At 42.8% G+C, this 22,436-nt stretch overlaps 1 protein-coding gene and 1 long non-coding RNA gene across 27 annotated transcripts in view; both read left to right on the top strand.

The window, feature by feature from the left end:
• Nucleotides 1-22,436, top strand: part of wnk1b (WNK lysine deficient protein kinase 1b) — an 83,293-nt gene that overhangs the window by 15,081 nt on the left and 45,776 nt on the right. The window lies entirely within an intron of this gene.
• Nucleotides 16,784-17,178, top strand: LOC146962621 (uncharacterized). The gene is made up of 2 exons (XR_015035064.1): nucleotides 16,784-16,937; nucleotides 17,004-17,178. It is a non-coding gene; the product is annotated as an uncharacterized LOC146962621 (long non-coding RNA).

The following is a 22,436-nucleotide window of genomic DNA, read 5'->3' as shown; positions in this document are numbered from 1 at the left end:
TGCCTGTGTGCAGCTGTGCATATGTGTGTGCTGTTGTTGTGTTTGCCACACTCTTTCATTTCTCTTTACTCTCAGTCTCCGTCTTCCTCTCTCACTCTCTGGTTCCATCTCTCTCTCTCTCTCCATCTTCCATGACCTTAACTGAAGCCCCCTGGGAAAAGAAAAGAGAGGGACGGAGACGGAGAGAGAGGGAGCAAAGAGAGAGAGAAGAGATGGGATTTTTCCCTCTGTTTTTTTTCTGTCTATAAATAGCAACAGAGCAGCAGAGTGTCATCTGCTGAGCCATAACTAGAGCAGAATGAGCGTGGCTGCATGTGTCAAATTGATATGTGTGTCAGCGTCTGTGTGCAGGACCACGCTCAACTTTACACAGTTTCAAATGATATACAGTAAGTTTAAGCTAAAAAGTATAGACTAGACAAATGGTACTTCACTGTAAAACTATTTCATTGTGATACTATGTTTTAAGAGGCTATTAGCATTTTGTGTATGCAAAATGGAAGGAAATATTCCACCCAGGAACTACAGTAGGCCAATGCTTATTGGATTAAATGGTTGCTATGATCAAACCCGCTCCTCCCGAGCCTTATTTCTCGATGCCGACAGTTGTACATGAGAATACATGATGGATTTTAAGGCTGAAATCCATTTTAATATACTTTTTATAGACACAATACACTTTTTAATGTGCACAGGAAGGAGCAATTGTTGTTATTCCTTGGCTGCATGTTGGTTCAGGATACTTGAGTCTCCTCTGCATGCGTCATAGCCAATGAATGCCACGGAGTTGTTAGAAAGTTTGCTTAGCTACAATCTCTAATCTCACTCATCACTTCCATGGTCAGTATACGCCGAGAGAGAGAGAGAGAAAGAGAGAGAGAGGGAGAATGCCAGCCGGACACAGTGATGAGTCAGTGGGAAGTGGGACAAACACACATACACAAAATCACGCACAATCAAACGTTCTGTGGTCAGAGAGGTAGGAAGTTCTCCTCACCAGATTAGGAGTCAATCCCCTCATAAGCCACAGTCTGCATGATGTAATCACCGCAGAGCGAGGTCACATGGACGGTATGCAGCCCTCATGCTGTTTGAATTGAATGGGAAAGCCCCTTCTGGCCTTTTTAATGCTGTGGTCGGGTGCGAGGATGAACAGCTGCATGATTTGCAACCGTCATCTGCCACAAATCATTTTAACGTGTAATAAAACCATGGTATTGTGAGACAGTGTAGACAGTTTGCCAACAGTGGATCTCAGTATTACTTTATGTTTTTAAAGCGCTGCATGCTGCGAAAACCACAGAAAATCTTTTATAATATTAAATTATCCTTTTTTAGATTAGGTGCCATTGTCAATCCCCATCACCGGTGATCTTATAATAACAAGCTTGTGTTGTACATCCATATTAATCAGTTTCCTCTGTCTCGAGGTCTGTCAGTGATCAATAAACCAATAAAGTTGAAGCCACGGACTCAGCTGATTGCAGGGTTTGTGCTCCCCTGAAGTGGTTGGTGCATGATGTCATGACAGGATGTGGGAATATTGCCTCATGGTCTTATCTTACCATCAAAAAGTCAGATGTTGGATCCTTGCAGCAGACCCGTGTCCTGTTCAAGTGTCCTTTTAAGGTGAATTTCAGTCTTAACTCACAATCAGATATTACTGAGAGGTCTTGTTCCTGCAGCGGCTGGGATAAAACACGTTGTTACGATCGCAATATTTTCTGAAATGTTTAAGTTTCAGCTGTTAAAGCTGTTGCTCGCAAGCAGTAAAACGTCCCACCCGTCGTTCCTGCTCAGACAAACATGTGTGCCGCAACGCACACACTGACATGCACACACACAAATTATAACAAAGCAGGGTTGACCGAGAGGTCAGGTCTGTTTGTTTACTGTTGTCCTTCCTTTGTGTGCGTGGATGTGTGTGGGTTGGGTTGCGTTGTCTATTCATTGTGCTATGGGTGATAAACAGCTAACCTCTGTCACCCTGTTGTTGACTCGGGCTAAGTTACAGCGAGGAGAGGGCGGCGCTGAGCAGGCAGCCGAGACGCAAGGTGGAAGAAAAGGATAGTGAAAATACAGAGAGAGAGAGAAAGAAGGGAGGATGACGGGAAAGAAGGAGGAGAGAAAGAGATGCATCTGTAAGGAATGAGTGAGAGGCTCAGGTGGAGGTCATGTGTTAGTGGTTCGTGTGTCTCTCCCAGAACTTATCTAAAGGCCTCTATCCCTTCTCACTCCATCAATATTTGATATCCCATGTTCTTCTTCTTGTGCTGACTGTGCATGTATGATTGCATGTGTGCACATTATCAGTAATGGAGTTACAAGTCACGCAGGAAGCCTGAAACATGTGAGCACACCAATTAGGGGCTGTATTGTGTGAACTACAGTTGCAAAATTTCAAGTGTAAATGTTCCATTAAATGATCAAACATGACTTCAAATTACATGTTTTGCCTGACAAATAACCCAAAGATATTCAGTCTGAAATGATTTTTAAAAACTCACAAATTTAGAAGCTTCAAGTTGACATGTGATTTTGTTGGTGAAATGTGTCATTAGTCTGCGTGTCAGGGCTTTAGTTCACTCTAATATTGATTATTCAGTGTTAAAATGGATCCATAAACAATTGACCTCCTTTTAACATTATAGATTAGTCTTGTTGAAAGGAACACACAGTTTGAGAGCAGATGAACTTGGACCTTCAAACTAAAGTTAAACATGAGACGGTAACACAGATGCAGACACAAATTATACAGGTATTAGGCAGAAACTGTGGCAAAACCACCATAGAGAGAGAGAGAGGGACAGTGAAGTAGCCACAGAGATAAGTCATGAGCAAAAGCCAGAGGGAGAAGAAAGGGGTGAAGGGAGAGACAAGGGCAGAAGAGCACCAGACAATTCAAAGGGACAGAAAGGCAACAACCCCCAGAAGAGAGTGCGATGTTCGAGATAAATGCAGACAGACAGAAAGGAGAAGATTAAAAAAAAGAGAGAGAGAGATGCAGACGACGTCAGAGAAAGAGACGGAGGGAGAGTAAGTGAGGGTGACGCAGACGGAGTGAGAGTGAGACAGCAAGTTAATGGGGAGCTTTAGAAGGTAATGGACTGTAGATCCCCTGTGGTCTGATGGAAGTCCCATTCAACCTGTGTACTTTAGACATTGTCTGCTCCATTGTATATTCAATATCCAGATGCTCCCCTAGCCCAGGGGCTTTTGCGGAAGAGCACAGAGCAGCTCACGCAGCAGTTTAGTTTCAGCTTGCTTTAGTCTGAAGAAAAAATTATCATTTGACTAGTTTGGTTGAACTTGTACGTTGTAACAGACATTGAAAATAAAAACAGGGTATGCCAGCCGCTGAGGAGATCCTGCTGTATGTGCTTCATGTTGATAATGCTTCACTGAGCTGCTGTGTGTCTAAACAGTTTGTGTGTTTGAGGTGTGTGTGGCCATGCATGCATAATCATGTGACTTTGCCTGCTGACAAACAGGTTATAGGGAGTTCACATCCTGAATTCTTTAAATATTAGGGACACAAAGCTGCATCTCCTGCTAGTTGTCCAATCAGTAATCAATATTAGTGATGGCTGGTGGTGTTTTGTGTTTTGTTTACCTTCATGTGACAGAGTGACAGAAGCTGACATGCTCCATAGCAAAAAAACAAAACAAAACAAAAAAACTCAGAGGCGCCAAAACTTTGCAGCAATGCAGTTGTGGTTGCAGGTGGCATCAAACCACATGGCAGTCTACAGCACATCCGCACTCTGTGCTTCCTGCACATACACAGACACTGTGCATGGCGCTATTTCTGTGTGAAGATGCATATTTCAAGATAACGTGTGGTCAGCCGCCAGCTATCTGCTACCTGTGTACAAAAGGCCTCTGTCTACTTCCACCCTGCTCTTTTTTATTTTACTTCAGACTGATTGACAGAGAGTTGTTACCATATTTAACCTTTCATTTATTTCCTTCACTAAATATTTAATTTGCCGCAATTTGCAGAATTAAAATTTAACAGACTCCTCCAGGTTTGTTTTCTTGGCCTGATGAGGTTGTGAGTGATACTTGCTGCTCCTCCTGCTACATGACACCTGTCTGTGTTCATGCCAGTGAGCATTATAAAGCATTTTGTGTTTTGCTACCTCCGCTCGGTGCTGCATGCTGAATATCAAAGTCAACACTGCAGACAACCTAACAGGCTGAGAGAGACAGAGAAAAGGTGTATCAACATGAACCGTGGACAAACAGCTGCACTTGAAATTTGTTCTCATCGCATGGCGCTGCCTCCCTGTGTCTCTCTGCCATGATGAAATTACTTCGGTGCAAGGGAAGCTGCCGTCCAAACAGGTTGATCCAAGCCACCTGTGAGATGCATGAGAAACACCACTGGTCATAACATGATAGTGTTATGAAATACATCTGCTGTTAAAGGCTCCTAGAATATTTGGCATTAGTAAGGGAGTGTTGCAAGATTATTTTTGATCAAATTGATCTGTTGTTTGTGCATAATCAATTTTCTTGTTATAAATATGTATTTGGCTCTGCTTTGCATATTTGAATTGATAATTTGCATGTGGAGTGGCAGCATGGTGTTTTTTTTAATTTATTTCGCCATCATACGTGATTAGGCTCCCAACAGAGCATGGCTTTGTTTTGGGGGGGTGGGTTCGTAGCCAAAAGGGCTAAGAACTGCTGGCATTTCTAGTATCTTCCAGCACATTTTAGGGAGGATTTAACTCTAAACTCTTGAGAAGGTTTTCCTTTTTGTTGAAACAGCAAATCTGCTAGACTGCAGTGGTGGGGAATGTCCTTAATTAGCCCAAACATTAGCTCTGTTTCAGCTCAGCAGCTTGGAGCGGGCAAAGTGGGGGAGGACGAGGAGAAGAAAGTAAAAAAAAAAAGGGGGCAAAGTGATGAAAAAGGTGCAGCGGAGGAGGAGAAGGAGGCGAGAGGGGGAAGATGGAGAGCTACCAAATGCTGATGCTAGCTTGGATGAAGCACCAGCTTCAGTTCCTGTGTCCTGCGCCTGTGCACATGCCAGTTTCCCAGCACCTGTTAGTCCGTCTGCAATCTGTTGCTTAGTTAGGGAGGAAAAACTGGATGTGTGTGTGTTTGTGTCACCCATCAGGTTTGTCCCTCTTTCACCACAGATTACTGAGAACTCAATCTGTGTGGCTTGGTTAAATATTGGGCAATAACGTGAAGAATAAAGTGTCTGTTTGTATGTGTATTTTTTGGAGTGAGTGGTAATCAGCACGTTCTGTAACACTCGACTATGGGACGGGCCATCACGCAAACAAAACTGCACGTAAATACAACAACATGAGGTTTTTACCTCTCCTGGGAATCCCTCACTACGCTGTTTATTTATTTATTTGAATTTTAAAACTTGTGTTTCTGGTTTTCCCTGGTCATAAATAAACCTTAACTCATTGAAGAACCTCTTTTTTCCCCCATTAACCAAAACAAGCTCTGCCAGCAAGTTTTTCCGCCTCGCTTACAAAACAAAATGAACGATAGTCGTCGCTTGAAACAATGTGCGCATGCATACACACCTGCTTTTGCCAAGCAGGAGGTTTGGCGAGATTAAGCTCAAGTTTGCCGTTGGGGAGCAAACTCTGAAGTTAGCGATACTTCAAAAGAACAGATGCATCATTTCGGTGTAAATGGGTGTGTGAAAATGTTTTTGTGGGTGTGTTCTTGAATCCAAGCTGCGCATGCATGGATCACTTAACCCATTGTGTTATGGCACTCTAAAACTGATGAATGACTTTTAGTTCAAGCCTGACTGACACTGGATTTTATAGGTCAATATTGACATTTGACTTTCAAATGATCAGACATGGGTGTATGAGCAAAGATAAGTTAATACAGCAACATATTATCACATGTTCTCGATCTCTGCACTGTAATTACTTGTAACCAAACCCCCCAAAAACATGTATCAACACAACTATTAGCTCCAGGCAGCTAGTACTGATATAATGACCCGACTGATTGATTGATTGATTTGTTCGAATGCTTTTTTTAGCCAAACTGTGGATGATTTAATGAGATCACAAGTCAATTCATCTACTTATTTGATCCAAAGAGGAAAAAAAACAACTGTTTTATTACTTGTTTCATCATTTGATTGTTTTATTTCAAGCAAAGAGGCCAAATTCAGTGACTCCACTTCTGTCTCCTAGTCTTCTAGTGTGCCCGTATTTCATTACAGTACATAGGCTACATGTGTCATTTAACCAGACAGGTTGAATCTTGATAGAAACACATTTACCTATAAAATAGTAATAATGACTTGTCGCCTCACGTTTTTGTTGGCAGACAAACAAATTTCCCACTGACTCAGTGGCCCATGGCAGGTATGTGCACCCATCTCATGGAAATGACATACAGTTCTGAGGAACCAACTAAAAGACGTCCTCCACACCCAGCCCTCTTGTTGCTTGCACCATGGCTTTTCTTTTTTTTCTTCTCTGTCTTCTACTTCTTGTTCGTCATTCCAGTCATCCTCCAGACGGCCGTAGTTTGAACCAGGTATTTTCTCAGTCTGGTGCACAATCATTCGTCCATCTCTTCATTCTCTCTCCCCAACACTTTCCTCTGTTTATCTTTTGTGTGTGTGCTCGCCCCTTAACTGATTCTGTCTCTCTTCAGCGCGCTCCTTTTTTGTCCCTTGTCCCTCCTCTCATTCTTTCACTGCTCTTCCTGCTGTCTTCTCTCTCTCTCTTTTGCCGTTTGTCTTCCTCACTGTTATATTTTTGCTCTCTCTCACTCTCTTTCTGTCTCTCTCTCTCTAAAAATAGCAGTCCCGTGGGCTGGAGGTGTTAGCAGCAGCAGCAGCAGCAGCAGCAGCAGCAGCAGCAGCACATGATTCATATTTCTGATATTACATATCCTGTCGTCTTATTTACCTTTACCAGTCTTCTCTTCTCTTCTCTTCTCTTCTCTTCTCTTCTCTTCTCTTCTCTTCTCTTCTCTTCTCTTCTCTTCTCTTCTCTTCTCTTCTCTTCTCTTCTCTTCTCTTCTCTTCTCTTCTCTTCTCTTCTCTTCTCACATGAAGGCATCTGGATCATATTCAAATTACTCTCACCCCAGTAAACTCTGTGTCTCTCTGAGTCTTCTCCCTGAATGGAGGCCACGGACAATCATGGCCTCCATTCATCAAGCAGCCTCCTCTTTAAACTCCCACGTAACCTCCGACTGCTTTCATGCAACTAGTTGTCAAACACTGAAACCAGTAAGTTAAGTCTCAGCACTTCGCTATTAGACAAACTTAATTAAAAAAAAATCACAAACGGGTATCTGGCTTGCAAAACCTGTTCAGAAGTGAAAGATAGTGGCAGAGTTAAGGTGAGGTAGTGTCCTGAGACATATTGCTTTTTATTTATGAGATCATTAGCATTGTTTTCTATTAGCTATGATGTTAATAATTATGTTAATTCACGCAAACAACCACATATGATTGATTAATTGTTGCATTTTTGAAATTCATTGTCCTTAGTGTAGCATACTTGTTGCATTGCACAGTGGGAGTTTTTTGTACTGTTGACTGAAAAAGACATGATCCTAGATCAACCACCAAACCAGTGGCTGGAAAACACAAAAAAATGATCAGTATCAGATGTGGATTGGGGATTGATATTTAAAAGTAACATTGAAGATAATCTGTATCTGTGTTGGTCTTCGCAGTGAGAAAATACCACACTCATCCATGTAAATAAATCCCACATGCAGTTGAGTGTGTGTTCAAAAAAAGAGTATGTGCATCCGTCCACATCAGCACATTCACTTGTGTGCACACACACAAGGAGGTGGATTGAGAGTCTCATTGAGTAGAGGGGTCTGAGGTCAGACCTGGGGTCAGCGTTTGGGTCACTTAAGGGCTCCATTTGTGGGAGACGTGATGATAGATTAGCAGAGACAGATACAAGGAGGAGGAGGAGGAGGAGGAAAAGAAAAAAGAGGAAAACCTCAGCACACATGCATGAGTCATATCTGATGTCCTGTGCTGACTACACAGGATGTGAGCATGAAATCTCATAGTCCATTCTACGTGTGTGTGTTTGCATGCCAATCTCTCATCACTCTTCATTATCACGGGTTGGCCCTGTGGTGAACTGATGAGGCAGATGGTTTGATTTTAGATGGATTATTGGTAAATTTGCTTCATACACAGCAGCTTCCACCATGATCAATAACCTATAGCTTCATGTAGAGCTTCTTCTAACTCTGTCCTCCTCCTCCTCCATCTCCTTCTTTTTCTTCTTCGTCCTCGTCTTTGTCGCCTTCAACTTTGTTTTTTCTCCTCCTCCCTGTACTTTCTATCTTTTCTCTTCTTTACATCTCCTTTTCCTCCAGACTTTAAGTGATCACACGCAAAGAACAACTCAAGTGTGTTTCTATAGTTCATATACCGTACACGATGGATACACTTGATTGATTTTAAACTTACCTTTAAACTGTTGTCATTATGACATCCGCACGATGTCAGCTATAGGACGCCATTGTTGTCACTTCCCAAGTATTTTTATGACCGGGTTGCCTTATGATAATGACAGTTTTACACAGTAGCACATGCCAGTGAACTATGTCAGTGCAGCGATTTGACATTTTGAACATTGTGAAAGATTTGTGTGTAGATGAGTCACACACCTGCATTGTTTGCACCAACAATGACAACAAAAATATTTGACATTGCTGCCCTTCTTAGTCATCAGCAGTAATATTAGTCAGTTAATTGAATAAATATTTTGTTGTACAGCGGCATTTAATTGTTGCAGCTAGGATGACATACAGCTGCCTGCCACTAACTGGGCTGCATCCCTCATCTAAATTTAAATTACCATTGAATCGATAGCAGGTGAATGAGGGCAGTTATGTTTTAACAGGGTTAGGGTTCAGACAGCATTGCAGGCCTGTAGTTTAAAGTTTAATTCCCAGTGCCTAAGTGCTTTTTGAAGAGAGCCCCATTTGTGAGTTGCCGCCGATGATAAATGGTGCCGCTCTGATAGCAGCCAGATCTTTTCATAAACGTCAGACAGTTTCAGAACATGACTGATAGAGAGTGTAAAGGTGTTTTTCATGTTTTTATCAGAGAAATTAATGATTTACCTCCGACTTCCAACCACAACATTCATACACACTGATGCTGCTGTAAGTGTCGGCGCAGTACTTAGCATAAACCGGAGTGGGAAGCCTTTTGAAGTTGTGGCTCTGATGGATCATGTCCTAGTACACACACTGCTGCCGTCTCTCTCCAGCTTTACCCCCGAATGAATCCGAATCGCTGCCAGACGTCACATCAAGTGTGTGAACCCACAGAAGCTGTTTGAACACGCAGCCAGTTACAGTGAAGCTGCTTTTCAAACCCCAAATGTATTCATCAATGCAAACATCCTGCTGCAGCAGCACATCCTTTAGCCACACACGCGCGCACACACACACACACACACACACACATGCACAAACACACTTCTGTCACTGTCTTTTTACTGTACACTGCCTGTTTGGCCCAGACTCTCAAACTTTCTTACCTACTTTCTTCGTCTCTTTGACTTCAACCTGTTTTTCTGACCTCTCATAAACCTCCAGCAGCGTGATGTAACATGTGTTTGTGTGTGTGTGTGTGTGTGTGTTGTTTTTTTTTTATCACAGCCAGAAAGTCTAGTAGAGTCATTTCTGTTGACATTACCTCCTCTTTTTCTGTCCGTGTCCCCCTCGCTCCCTCTCTTGCTCGACAAGTCTTCCAGATTTTTCCTTTTTTCTTTTGCCATCCATGTGTGTGTGTATTTATATAGTGTGTCTGTATGTGTGTGTGGGTATCTGGAACATTTTGCCCCTACGTCATGTATTTTTGTACTTGGACACACACCTCCAAACACCAATGGATATCAGATGTTGGACCTAGATGTGAAACCATTAGTCAAATAACAAAAAAATAATTTCAGTGCTGCTTTGATAATTGATTAATTGTCATGTAATTTCATGTTTTGGTACATTTGGAAAAGTCTTTGCCATATTTTTACATTCTATTGACCAAATACTTAATAGATTAATTGACAAAATGATGGCAGACTAAATGAGAGTGTGTAGGGATCAGTTTTTTCCTCACTTCAACAACATGACCCGTTGGTGCGGTGATCAATCATTGTCTACAGTTGTTGCTAAGATTTGGTCATCCATCATGTTCTGACCTCATCTACTAGAAATTCAAACCAGCAGCGTTCACAGCCCGACTCACTTTACCCTCAGGTGGTTGCTACTGTACTGTACAGAGGAATGTGACCAAAGAAAAGAGAGGAAAAGAAAAAAAAAGCATCACTATATTATTCAGCGTCTCTTTGGCCTAACCCAACTTATATTTCATTGTACGGATATTTTAAGCAGTAAATGTGTCGACCTGTGCTTGGAAACTGCATGATCATTTCTCATTGTTGCCATTGTTGCAAAGACAGAAAGTTGGACATCTTTTATACTGAGTCACATTCAGGTGTAAAATAGGGTGTAGGCACAATGAAAGTTTTTGTTCCAGTTCGTGTGTGTGTGTGTGTGTGTGCACTTTTGCCTTTGTGCGTTTTGTACTCTGTGTGGATTTTTGTTGAGCGTGGGTCCTTTAAGATGTGCGTGTGTGCATGTGTGCGTGCACAAAGCCAGGCTATTGTACAAGTCTTTGTAAAGCTAATTGTAGCCAGATGTACTTTGCGATTAATTATAGTGTTTCCTTTCAGAGGCGACAGAGCTGTACATTATTGTAATTATCTTGCTTCTCTCCTCATAAGAAAGTCTGCCAACCATTACACCAAAGCAGAGGCAGGTGAAATAACAAAAGCACTTGTTTCTTAAGTTTTGGGTCCAAAATTGGTCACAGTTTGAACTTTGAACTCGATGGAGAAACACAGTGAGAGATGTTTATGTTCAGGTAACTTTGAAGCCTTTAGTCAAAAAGGTGAAATGTTCATGTGTTGATTAGGGCTGGGAATCATCAGAGACCTCGCGATATCATATTATCATGATATGAAGGTCATGATATGACATTATTTCCATTTAAATGTTTTGTCATAATGTCATAACATTGTAATACATTTTGTTTTATTTTAATTTTTTCAACTGGAAATTATGTCCTGAAATAAAAACTTTCAACATCTGTTTTATCTACTAATAAGATAAAGTTCTTAGTCTTGCAATATGGGATCGCCAAGCAAACAGACAGACAAAGCCGTAAGTGTACGAGTATACACTTAACACTCGTATTCATGTATTAAAAACTTGAAATCGTATTTGCAGTTTACACAATAAAAGACTGATACTGGACGTCTGTGAATTGATACAATTTTGCCAATACTTTTTGCCCACGGCCGTTAAGCCCAGAATAATATTCAGCATGAATAAAATACACATTTAATGATGAGTTTTATGAATTATTAAAAACTTTGTTTAATTCTTAAATATATTTCAAAAAGCATGAGCGAGTGAGGAGTGGGTCTGGAGACCTGAAGTCGTATTATAAGGACAAACCTTTGTAACTCTAAAATAAGAAGTTAATTTATTCCTTTTATGTTTTTAAAGGGGTGATTTTGGCTGCCACTTTATGAATAAACTTTTTTTTTAACTTTCTCCTTTATGGAATTGTCTTTGTTAAAAGTTTTAATGTGGGCTGGTGTTATCAGGGTATAACAGCGAGCTCAGGAAAAGGTTGTTACACAGTGTGAATCGGTGTCGTGGTCTCATTAGTGGGGCCTCGTTGTCATTATTACACTTATCTTTCCTGAGAATGAGACTCATTACGAAGTTGTACAATTCTGCCTTTGTGTCAATTGACAGTTCATTATCTTTTCTCTCTTCCCTCCCACCTCCTCTCACATCAGCCCCCACCCCGCCCCCTCTTCTCCAGCCCCTCTCCTCCTCAACATGTCCTCTTTTACCTCCTCTTTCAGCTTCCCCGTTACTCCTGATCAACCATTAACATCTGCCACCCTCCCATGTTCCTCTCATCTTCCTCTCATCATCTCTTCTTCCCATCTGCCCCCCTCCCCTCATCCCCTCCTATTTATACTTTCCTCCTAACATATTTCTCAATTTCCCTCACTTTCATCCTCTCCTCCTGCTGGTCTTGAACCTCCCCTCAACTCACCTCACTCATTTCCTGCCTCTACTACAGTACCTCTTTTCCTCTCCTCTTCTCTTACATATTCATTCACAGAACACCTTTTGCAACATCATGGATAAAATTTCACCTCAGCAAAAATAACATCTCCACAGTTTCCCACAGGGTGAGAAGTTTGCAGTTGCAGTTTAGAGCATAACCAAGGTTATTTTCTTCAGCAGCAATTTACAGATGGCCCCTACATGCCTCGCTGGTAGGCTGTGGGTAGATATGAGGCCTTTAGGCTCCACCCAATGACTGCAGGGCTCACAACTCAGACAGGTGTGCTGCTAAAAATGAAGTCTCAGATGCAACCCAGTGATTCTGTCCACCTGGGCCGGCTGCCCAAGTCGGGCCTGCGTAGGTGAAAAGCTGATCTGTGGTCTGTGCATTGTGCTTGTGAGACAGTGATTTTGCTTGACAAAGGCAGTGTGTGTTTAGTCGATGTAAGCGTTAGTCTGACTCAGTCCTTGTGACATTGACATCTGTCTCTCAGCGAGGGTATACTGAGACACACAGGCACCTCTGCAGTAACTCTACACCCCGTGTGTGTGTGTGTGTGTTTGTGTACATGGTGTTCTCACAGTTATTGCATCATTGTGTCACATAATCCGACCTCCATTTCTCCCTCCTGCTTGTCTTTTCTCCTCTGCCTCTTTTCACCTCCTCATGAATCTGCTGCGACTTGCACAGTGGAGCTCTCGTCTGTCAAGGAAGCTGCTACCTCGTCTTGTTTGCTGTGAAGTGTCATTATTCAAACGAATATTGCTTTGAGAAGGAGTAGGTGCCGTATGGAACGTTTCTGCATTGTGTGACATCCTAACAGGAAAGACTTCAGAGGACAAATATGCCCATTTCCTCTTCGTCTAACCTCACTTCCGTCCTCGCGTTTGCTCTCACCCCCTCCTCCACGTTTCCCACCCGTGTTTTGTCGGTCACGTGTGCACAGTGTCTGCATCTGTTCAATTATTTATACAATTATTGTCCCGTTTAAGTTAAGAACTAAATATATATTTGTCATATATGCCTTTTTGGTGCTTTTGTGTATGGGCTTATATCCGCGCCACCATTTGTAAATGTTAGAGGTGATTCCTTACATTTCTCAGTTTAGCATGCCTGCTTCAAATCATGTGTGTGCACATGTGTGTCTGAGAGAGCACGATGGAGACAAAAGTACAAGAAAAACTAGGCTAATGTCTTGTAACAGTGTGCGCTTTGGCAGTAATGGCCTCTCATCTGGAACAAATTAACCCCAAAACCTGCATGTAACAAAACCACAGACAGACCCACAGAGAAACACACACCAACATGCACATGGTCATCCACGCACACACACACACACACACACACGTTCATTTGGCTTCTGGACGTTTCTGGAGCGCGTCCAGTTGTGTGTCATAGATTACTTTTCTTTCTGGTGCGGGGCTCCGCTGGTAGCCTGTATCTGTTTAACTTCTCTGGTTACCCTGTCAGAGCTCGGGCCTGAATCAGTTCCTCTCCCTCCACTCAACTAACCAGCTGCAGGAGAAATATAGGCCACTGTGAGTGGAGGAAAAGGAGAGAGACGTCGGCTGCGAGACAGAAGGGGGCACAGAGATACAAAGGGGGGAAAGATGGAGGAAAAAAAGGCTCGGTGACTTAAATATTTGATCTTTGACTTTAGTTTTTCACATTCACCTCCTCCTTTTCCTCTCATTTCTACCTCTTCCTCCATGTCGTGCCCTCTCTCCACTCTCTCCTTTTCTCTTGACATAAGCTAATCCCCCCCTTTTATGTTTGTTGTATAGATAGGAGGCGTGTCTTTGTGTATTTAGGCGCACATGCATGCGCGGGTCACACAGTTTGTACATTGATTTTTATACATTTGTGTGTGTGCTAATGTGTTGACAACCACGCTGGCTCGTGGAGGAGTTCGAAATGAGACCACAGCATCAGTGTGTGTGTAGTATTCTTAGAGTCAGTATTTGTTTGTGCCAAAGCGTCACTATGTCCAAGTAAACACACTCTCACTCGTGTGGTCGTCAGGCTGACGAAGCAGAATTATTCAGTACTTTAAATATTCAAACCACCGTCTTAATTGCTCACTTCTACTCTCCTCTGTGTGTGTGACCTAAAAAGCTCTGTTCTATATCAAAGCTACAAAATGATGTGGGTAAAAAATAGAAGGTGTTGTAGTATCAGGGCGCCTACTGTAGGTGGTTTACTGGGTGAAGCGCGTACCACATGGGCCAGGTCTGAACTGCAATGGCAAGGGTTTGAGTCTGACCCACGGCACCTTGCTGCATGTCATTCCCTCTCTCTCCTCCTAACCATGTACGAACAAATTGATGTCTACAATAACCTAATGGTATTTTGTGTGTCAAAAAGTGTGAAGTTTGCTCATATGCACACATGATGATAAACACTGGGGCCACAATCATCCCTGTCACTCACAGAGAGGAGGTTGAAATGCTTCTTGGTTCCTATGTTCAACACAAGAGAAGATGAGCGGACATCGCTTTCATTTAAAAACACTGAAGCTTTTTCCTCCACAGTGAGTGTAACTCCTCGCTGGCTGTTGTTTACAGCAGGACTTCAGAGAAGATGCTGCTCGGTGATTGGCTGCTTGTGGCTGCTGATGCTCTTTAAAGCGAAACTTGAGAAGTGCTAAAGTTCAGCTTGGGCGTTAATCGTGGAGGCCTACGTTTAATGGAGTGTAAAGGGATAGTCCTCTCAGATTATGTAATCGTTTTATCTGGGACAGCCCTCGTCCTCTCTCCCTGGCGTCGGCCCGATCCCTGTGTTAGATCATCAGTTACTGTAACAGTGTCAGGACCTCGCTATAAGACGTCATTTACACCCGGTGCGATCCGGGGGGACTTGCACATAAGCACACACACGCCACATAACGCGCTCAGGGTTTCTTGGTATCGCGCCCCTGCCAGTAGTATCTGTTGGTGTTTTAGCAGGCTTTAGAAGGGATTTCACCCATGATCCGTGATCCTCCTTACAGCATATGGGATGTTTCTCCTTGCTTCCGACCATACGGACCTGCTCAGGAGCGCTGCATTTTTTTTAACCTTATTTTAACATTATACCTGTCACTCAGTCGTAGTGAAAAAGATTTAAACGCCTGAGCAGCAGTCAGTCACATGGTGGACGGATCACACCCGTCAACATATCAGTATCTGCTGCATCTGTTTGTTTATGATGTGTTAACAGAGAGGCAGGTGGACATTCGCTATATTAAGGCTGCAACCTTTTACATTCAAAGATACTAACACACATATAGTCACTGGAAAAACACTTAAAAAGGCTGAAGCACACACACACACACATGCACAGAAGCACCACTGATTTATACATATTTGACTCGAACACATGACACACATGCTGCAGCAGCACGATGTGGCCTCTTGTGAAAAAAAAAGGGTCAAATCCTCGCAAGTTCAAAGAAGTTTGGGTTCCCTTCAAGGCCCACAGGGTTGCTGATATATGACAGTCATTACCTCAAATGTCTCATGTTTCAAATTAATCTTTGTGATAGTTCAAAGAGCGTTTTACTGGCAAATCAATCAAACTAGACACGTAAAATATATATAATATATATAAATGAATCAGCTTTACAAGATGCTGTTTACTTTTAAAAAGTTTAACAGGGATGTTATTGGGGGATCAGAAACAAACTTAACTCAATATATTTTATAGCTAATTCAAAAGGATGCCGTCATTTTTGCTCTAAAAACCTTATGTCTACATTTGTCTTATATAGACAGATAATAACTGTTTATTACTTATTTACACGTTTAAATATCATATTTCATCACGTTTCGTTTCAGACTCGTCCTAAAACCCTCAGTTAAAATCACCCCTGATTATCTTCCTGTCATACTAATGTAATAATGAAGCTGACGCAAGTAATAAAAAAAAAAACCTTCTGATGCAAAACTATAAAACTTTGGATCCCTGTTTTTGTTCACGTGATTTAATTGGATCTTTGTTTCCTGTACGGTGAACAAGGAGCTCCATTGTTTGGAGCTAATCATTTCAATCAAAACCACAATCAATGAATGAATAGAGCTTTATTGGAGCCTTGGGTATTGGCACAGATTTGCTCAGCTGATTCAGGATTTGGGTATTAGATTGGTGTTAGATTATTATCTTGAGATACAATTTGGCATCCTGAAGGTCAGAGGTACATAGATATGTTAAAACCAAATAAATCCCAGAAACTCTGTGTTTTTTATGGTGATATAAATGGGATAGTTGATCTTTTTTTCTCTCCTTCAGTTGTCTCTGAACTTTGGAAACCCCCGTGTGTCACCATGTTTTACTCATTACCTCCAAATTTGGGATGCGATTCTTTGTGCATGGTGAGCTGCTCTGTTAAGGATTAACACTTTAGAGGGGAACAACTTTACACCAGAAGTTCCACTCATTATCCTCAGATTTCCTCTCATTACCCCTGGATCAAGATGACAGGATCAAGTGGCTGAACTGTGGCCTGTTATGTGGGAGGGAGGGAGGCCTTTTTTTTTTTTTTTTTAAAGAAAGCATCCTGCTTATATTTTAGGTAACCCCATGAATGGAAAAGAGAAAAGAAGCAAGGGAAGGAGAGGAAAGGATGGGAGAGGAGAGAGGCAGAAAAAGGGAGAAAGAGGGGGGGAGACGGGGGAGACGGGGGAGACGGGGAAGCTGAGGGGAGATGAGGCGTGACCGGCAGAGCAGAGGGTGATGACTGCACTGGCACATGGTGCATCTGTTGGTGGTCGCTGGGGAGGTGGTGTGTATGTGTGTGTGTGTTTGTGTGTGTGTGTGTGTGTGTGTGTGTGTGTGAGTCTGTGTGTGTGTGTGTGTGTGTGTGTGTGTGTGTGTGCAGCCTGAGCACAGAGAGATGAGACAATAGGGTGCACAGTGAGTGGCAGGCAGAGATGGCACCTATTGTTAACACAAGAGTTCACAGCATGTGCACACACACTCACATAAGGCTTGTTATTGAACCCATCCTGATGAATGGGTCTGTTTGTAGTTGTGTTAAAAATCGCACAAAGAAAGAGAGATCAGTGCGTCCCTCTTATAGAAGATACCTGATCATGCTTTTTCCGGAACTTTGTGCGATCACCGTTTTACAAAAACTAAACCAGAAGACAGAAAATCGCACAATTAACACATCAACAATCACCATATTTCCAAAAAGAACAAAGACGGAAACCCAATAATGCTTGTATCTCACCACATTTCCTCAGCCGCAACTGTGTCAAACTACAGCTCACACACATGTGCACACATATGGCCCTGGTTACTGCAATATGTAGAGTGGTGACTGATGGGAAACCAAAAACCAACTAAAAAGGAGGGAAGGAGGGAGGTAGGGAGTCAAGGAGGGAAGGAGGGAGGGGAGGGTGGTGATGGAGAAACAAAGAGTGAGAGCGAGGGAGGTGGTCAGAAAGAGAAGGAGAGGACAAAAAGAAAAAGCAAACACATGAACGCGTGGACTCTAGTCTTTCTTCTGTTTAAATGATGAGATCAGTCTCCATCTTTCTCCTGTTCTGACTTTTACTGGAACTTTCATCCACTTTTCAATAATCCTTATTCATAACAGATGCTTTCTCTCTCTCGCTCCCCCTCCCTCTGTCCTACCATAACAAGCTGTGGTAAAGGTCTTGGAGAGGTTTTGGTTTGTGTGTCTAAGTGAAACATGTACACGTGTGTGTGTGTGTCTTTTTGCGTACATGTTTTTTAGGTGTGTGTATGTGTGTGTGTGTGCACTGCAGGGGGGTTTGCGGTTCTTTGCAGGAGAGCATTTCCAGAGTGTGGGGGGTCTGAGAGACACTTATACACATACACACACACACACACACACACACACACACACACACACACACACACACACACACACACACACACACACACACACACACACACACACACACACACACCACCCCACCCTGAGTAGGTCTTTTACTGTATAGAAACAAATCAGCTCACTCACTCAACCCGAGAGGCTTAATATAATAAAGATTTACAAGTCCTGATTTTTTCCCCCTCTCCTTACAAATCAACATTCTTGGAAATGTGGGGCAGGACTCGAAGGTTGATCAGAGGAAAATCAAATTGGGTCAACAACACATTCTGGAGAAACTGGGATGAAAAGTTTATAGTTCAGTCAGGCTCCCCAAAATGGGGGTAACGTGATTATAGTGAATAGGATGCTGCCAGTTGTTCTGGTGAGTGTTAGAATAAGGATCTTAGGGCAAAACTACAATGTGGTTGCAGGGAATAAAACTGCACTTTTTCCTCTTTTTTTGCAGTGTAGTTATTCTCAAATCTTCTGCAGCTAGTCCTAGTACTACTACTCTGCTTATACTCCTCATGTACAACGTTTATTTTCGGGTGCAGCTGCAGACCTTGGCCGAGTCCCTGTGTTTTCAACATGTGGTTTTGAACTCAATCATCTCTAAACGCTCTCAGCAGTAAAAAGCTTTTCATAAACATGCTCCAAGAAATGATTTTCATCAGTGTCTTTGACCCAAAGCAAAGTTTACTACTTTGAGGATGGTCTGAATACAGTTTTTCTGTGGTCACATGGCTGCTTGTTGCACAGTGTGTAATATTTGACATATTGCTCCGAGGCGAACGGGATGAATGGTATCACTCAAGTAAACAATAATCAGCTGCTCGGCATCGCTGTGCACCATTATGTGTCTTTGATTTTATGTCATTATTTCATAATTGTTGGATTATGTGGTGATATTTTCTGAGGAGAGTGATACGTTTTTTAAACAAAGCGCCATATTTGACGTAGAAAACACAACAGCAACTCAACAGAATCATTTCCTGCTCTCAATGCTTCATCTGTTGAACGCTGCTCTGCAATCAGCCCTACCGTTGTGGCTTTGGAGCGGAGGTTCGATGTGATGATGAAGTCCGTCTTTGAACTGTGCGTGTGTGGTTACGTTTAATCACTTTTAATTTTTTTCATTTAATCAGAAAAAATATTTTTGCCACACAGCGGCCTTTGTAGGGGTGAAAAGTTGTTAGGAGAATCTCCTGAGGATGAAGAGTTTATCCAGTTATGTTACCGCCGTGACGGCTACAGAGGGTATCTGTTTCAGCAGATACCTTCGCTTTTTCATTGCACACAACACCACAATGCGTGTGGATGTTGATAGTCCTGGCATCCTCTAGGTGTTTTTCCTGAGAAACAGGAACAGATTTTGATGAGAATCCCCAGGAAATGCCCAGATCTGAGTTCTCAGTATTCAGCCCTAATAAACACTGCGCAGGATTGTTAAATCTACCAGTCCCAGGTAACAGGACTTAGTGGAATCTATGGCCTATTAGCTGCTGACATGGTCAAAGTTTGTGAATTTCCCAGCCACTTCTATTCCTTCCAACATGTTTTCGGTTCTCTCACTAAACAAATTAAGTTTTCATATTATAGAAGGCCTGAGAAACGGGTCATATGCAATTATTTGTCCTATATTTAGACCTCCGCTGTCCTCAGGAGAGATGCAACATCCTGTGAATTCGGTACCCAGGAACTAGTCTGGACCATGTCGGGGTGTTTACTGTCTGAATTTTCTGGCACTGGCGGTGTTGTCTTGTGCTGCGACCTCCATCCATCTGGTGCTGGGAGCGCGGCACGCTCGCTGGGGTGCAGCAGACCAGAGCAGATGATCACAGAGTGTTAAAGCGCAGTGGGATGTCCAGACTAGATGAGCTGATCAGAGGGTTTCAGCTTTCAGCCTCTCCGCAGGAAGCTGCATAATGCTTTAACACTGCCAGTTCTGTTCCTGCCCGCCTGTCTGTCTGTCTGGCTGCCTGCTTGCATGTGGGTGGGTGTGGGTGGGTGTGTGTGGATGATGTGTGCCGAAATAGGGTAGACAGACTAAGAAATGACTGTCACTTACACGGGGATGTATAGGTGGCTTCTTTCAAGTCCTCAGATAGGTGCAAGGAAGATAGTGAGTAAGCAATACGGGGCTTAGAGAGTGAGAAGTCCTTATGTCGAGACGAGGAGTGTGTGAGTGTCAGATAAGGAGCTGCAGATTTGACTGAATAGGCTCATCTTACTTAGGTGTGTGTGTGTGTGTGTGTGTGTGAGGCACAGAGAGAGAGAGAGAGACAGAGAGAATGAGGGAGGCATGGATGAAGAATGAGAGGATATTTCTGAGTCTGACAAATTCAAGTCTCATGATGTTTTGAAGCTCGGAGCAGAGAAGAAGGGATGAAGAGAGGAATAAAACAACCGCTCTCAACAAGGAGACTTGATTCAGATTAATTCCTCTAACACCCATATGCTCACGGCGCTTTTTCTTTTTTCATACATCAGTTGCAGATCTACGGTTACTGTATTTCACATAGAGCTTTTACTATGTGTGTGTGAGAGAGATGTGTACCCATTTATACTCAAGAGTGAAGAAGGAAACATTAATAATGGATTAGGAAGCCCCCCCACCCCCAGACCTGCTGTCTGCTCATGTCTGTGGACGCACACAATCGGAAGCACACAAACACACACACAAGCACGAACACACTCGATAAGAGAGAGCAGGACGGGGTGGGGGTGGGCGGGGGGGTTAGGTAATCTTCTAGTGTCCTGAGGGAGGTGTATAACGGTGATATGGGTGGTCAGGGTCTTTTCTGAGTGCTGCTGGGAAATGGAATGTGGGCTTCCAGGCAGTCAGGTGACCTACGGCGATGGTCATGTGATCACAGGGGTCACATGATCACAACAGGCAAAAAAGAAGAAGAAAGAGGAGGAGGAGGAGGAGGAGGAGGAGGAGGAGGAGGAGGGCAGTGATGGAGACAAGGAGGAAGAGTTAGTGAGTGAGCACATGTGGATGCTGCTTCGGTGTTTCAGTTGCTAATGGGCCATCATCAGTGAAAGGGTTTGTGCTGTAGGATAAAGAGATAAGCTGTTATGGGCCCTGAAAAACACACACACACACACACACACACACACACACACGGATTCCATGCACATTAATGCACTCAGAAACATGTTGAAGCTTTCAGTCTCTCTCTCTCTCTCCCTCACTCTCTGTCTCCCTCCCTCCATCTCTCTCTCTGTCTGTAAGTCATATGATATAGATGAGGCCCCAGGTTATACAATATGACAATATGAGATCATCACCTCGGAGATCGTCCTAATCTCTGAAGCAGCTCACAAGGTTTTCTAATAGCTTTATAACCTTTAGAAAGACTCTCTCACTGTGACCAGGCTGAATCTTCAGAGCTGAGTTGTTGTTGTCGGTCGGCCGGTGCGCTGCGCTGCGCTGCGCTGGGTGTGTTGAGGGATTTTGTGGCTGTTGTTACACATTCAGGGAGTGTAGTGTAGCTTTGAACCACTTGAATGATTGATGATGAGGATTTTCTTTGTCGTGGATGGTTTGAACTAAAGCACTCGTTGCATTTGTTTTTTGTTAGTTAATTCATGTATAAATAAAATACTCAAGAACAATACAATGCTATAATGAATGGGCAGTGATTCACATTCTACCTGTATATTAGAAATATCAATATTTATTGAATAAAAACAACGAAACAGTTGAATTGGAGCCGAAGTGCTCCTCATTGGACCTCTTTTTAAAACTGGTTGCCATGGTGATAATCCTGATGATGTTGCTGGAGTAGGTGTCTAACCTCTCAACGTCGGATCTTGCGTCACCTTTTAAAATCACTGTTGCTTCTTTAATGCAGCCTTAAATTTCTTTGTGCTCCGAGTCTGTTCCCACTCTGTGTTTCAGTTATTCTGTCGTCAGACACGTTCAAACCGTTGCGTCGGTGCTGCTGCTCCGTCTGTGCTCGTCCACTGACCGGCCCCGTCTGTTCACTTGCCTATAATTTCATCCTCTAAAAGGGTCACAGACATTATGAAACCTTGGGGATGTGTGTCATGATTTTCCTCCCCGGAGCACAAATTTCTCTTTGTTCCAGGTTAATTGGAACATCTCCTCCATATTTGTTTTAATCTGTTGTTTTTGTAATATCTGGTGCAGCCTACTTATAACTGCAGGTTAGCTGTGAAGACTTCACATGAACAACTTTATTCATTTACTGTCACTGAGGAAGTGGCAACCATATTTGGGCTTAAATCCTCCAAGTGTTGAGCTTTCGTCATGTTATTTTATCATTGTCAGACAGCTCCAATTTTGTTTATTTTTGGGCCACTGATGTGCTGGATGTGTCAGCTACTGTTAGACACAGAGCTGGTGAGGAAACTACAAACACACTCAGCCAAAAGCTTGTGCACATGCAAACACAAATTACCATAGATTATATTCCTTTAAATTCCATTTGATTTATT

This window comes from Trachurus japonicus, chromosome 23 (genome assembly GCF_045865225.1).
Source record: "Trachurus japonicus isolate A0001 chromosome 23, Traja_1.0".
NCBI classification, from domain to species: domain Eukaryota; kingdom Metazoa; phylum Chordata; class Actinopteri; order Carangiformes; family Carangidae; genus Trachurus; species Trachurus japonicus.
This window is presented reverse-complemented; position numbering and strand designations above follow the sequence as displayed.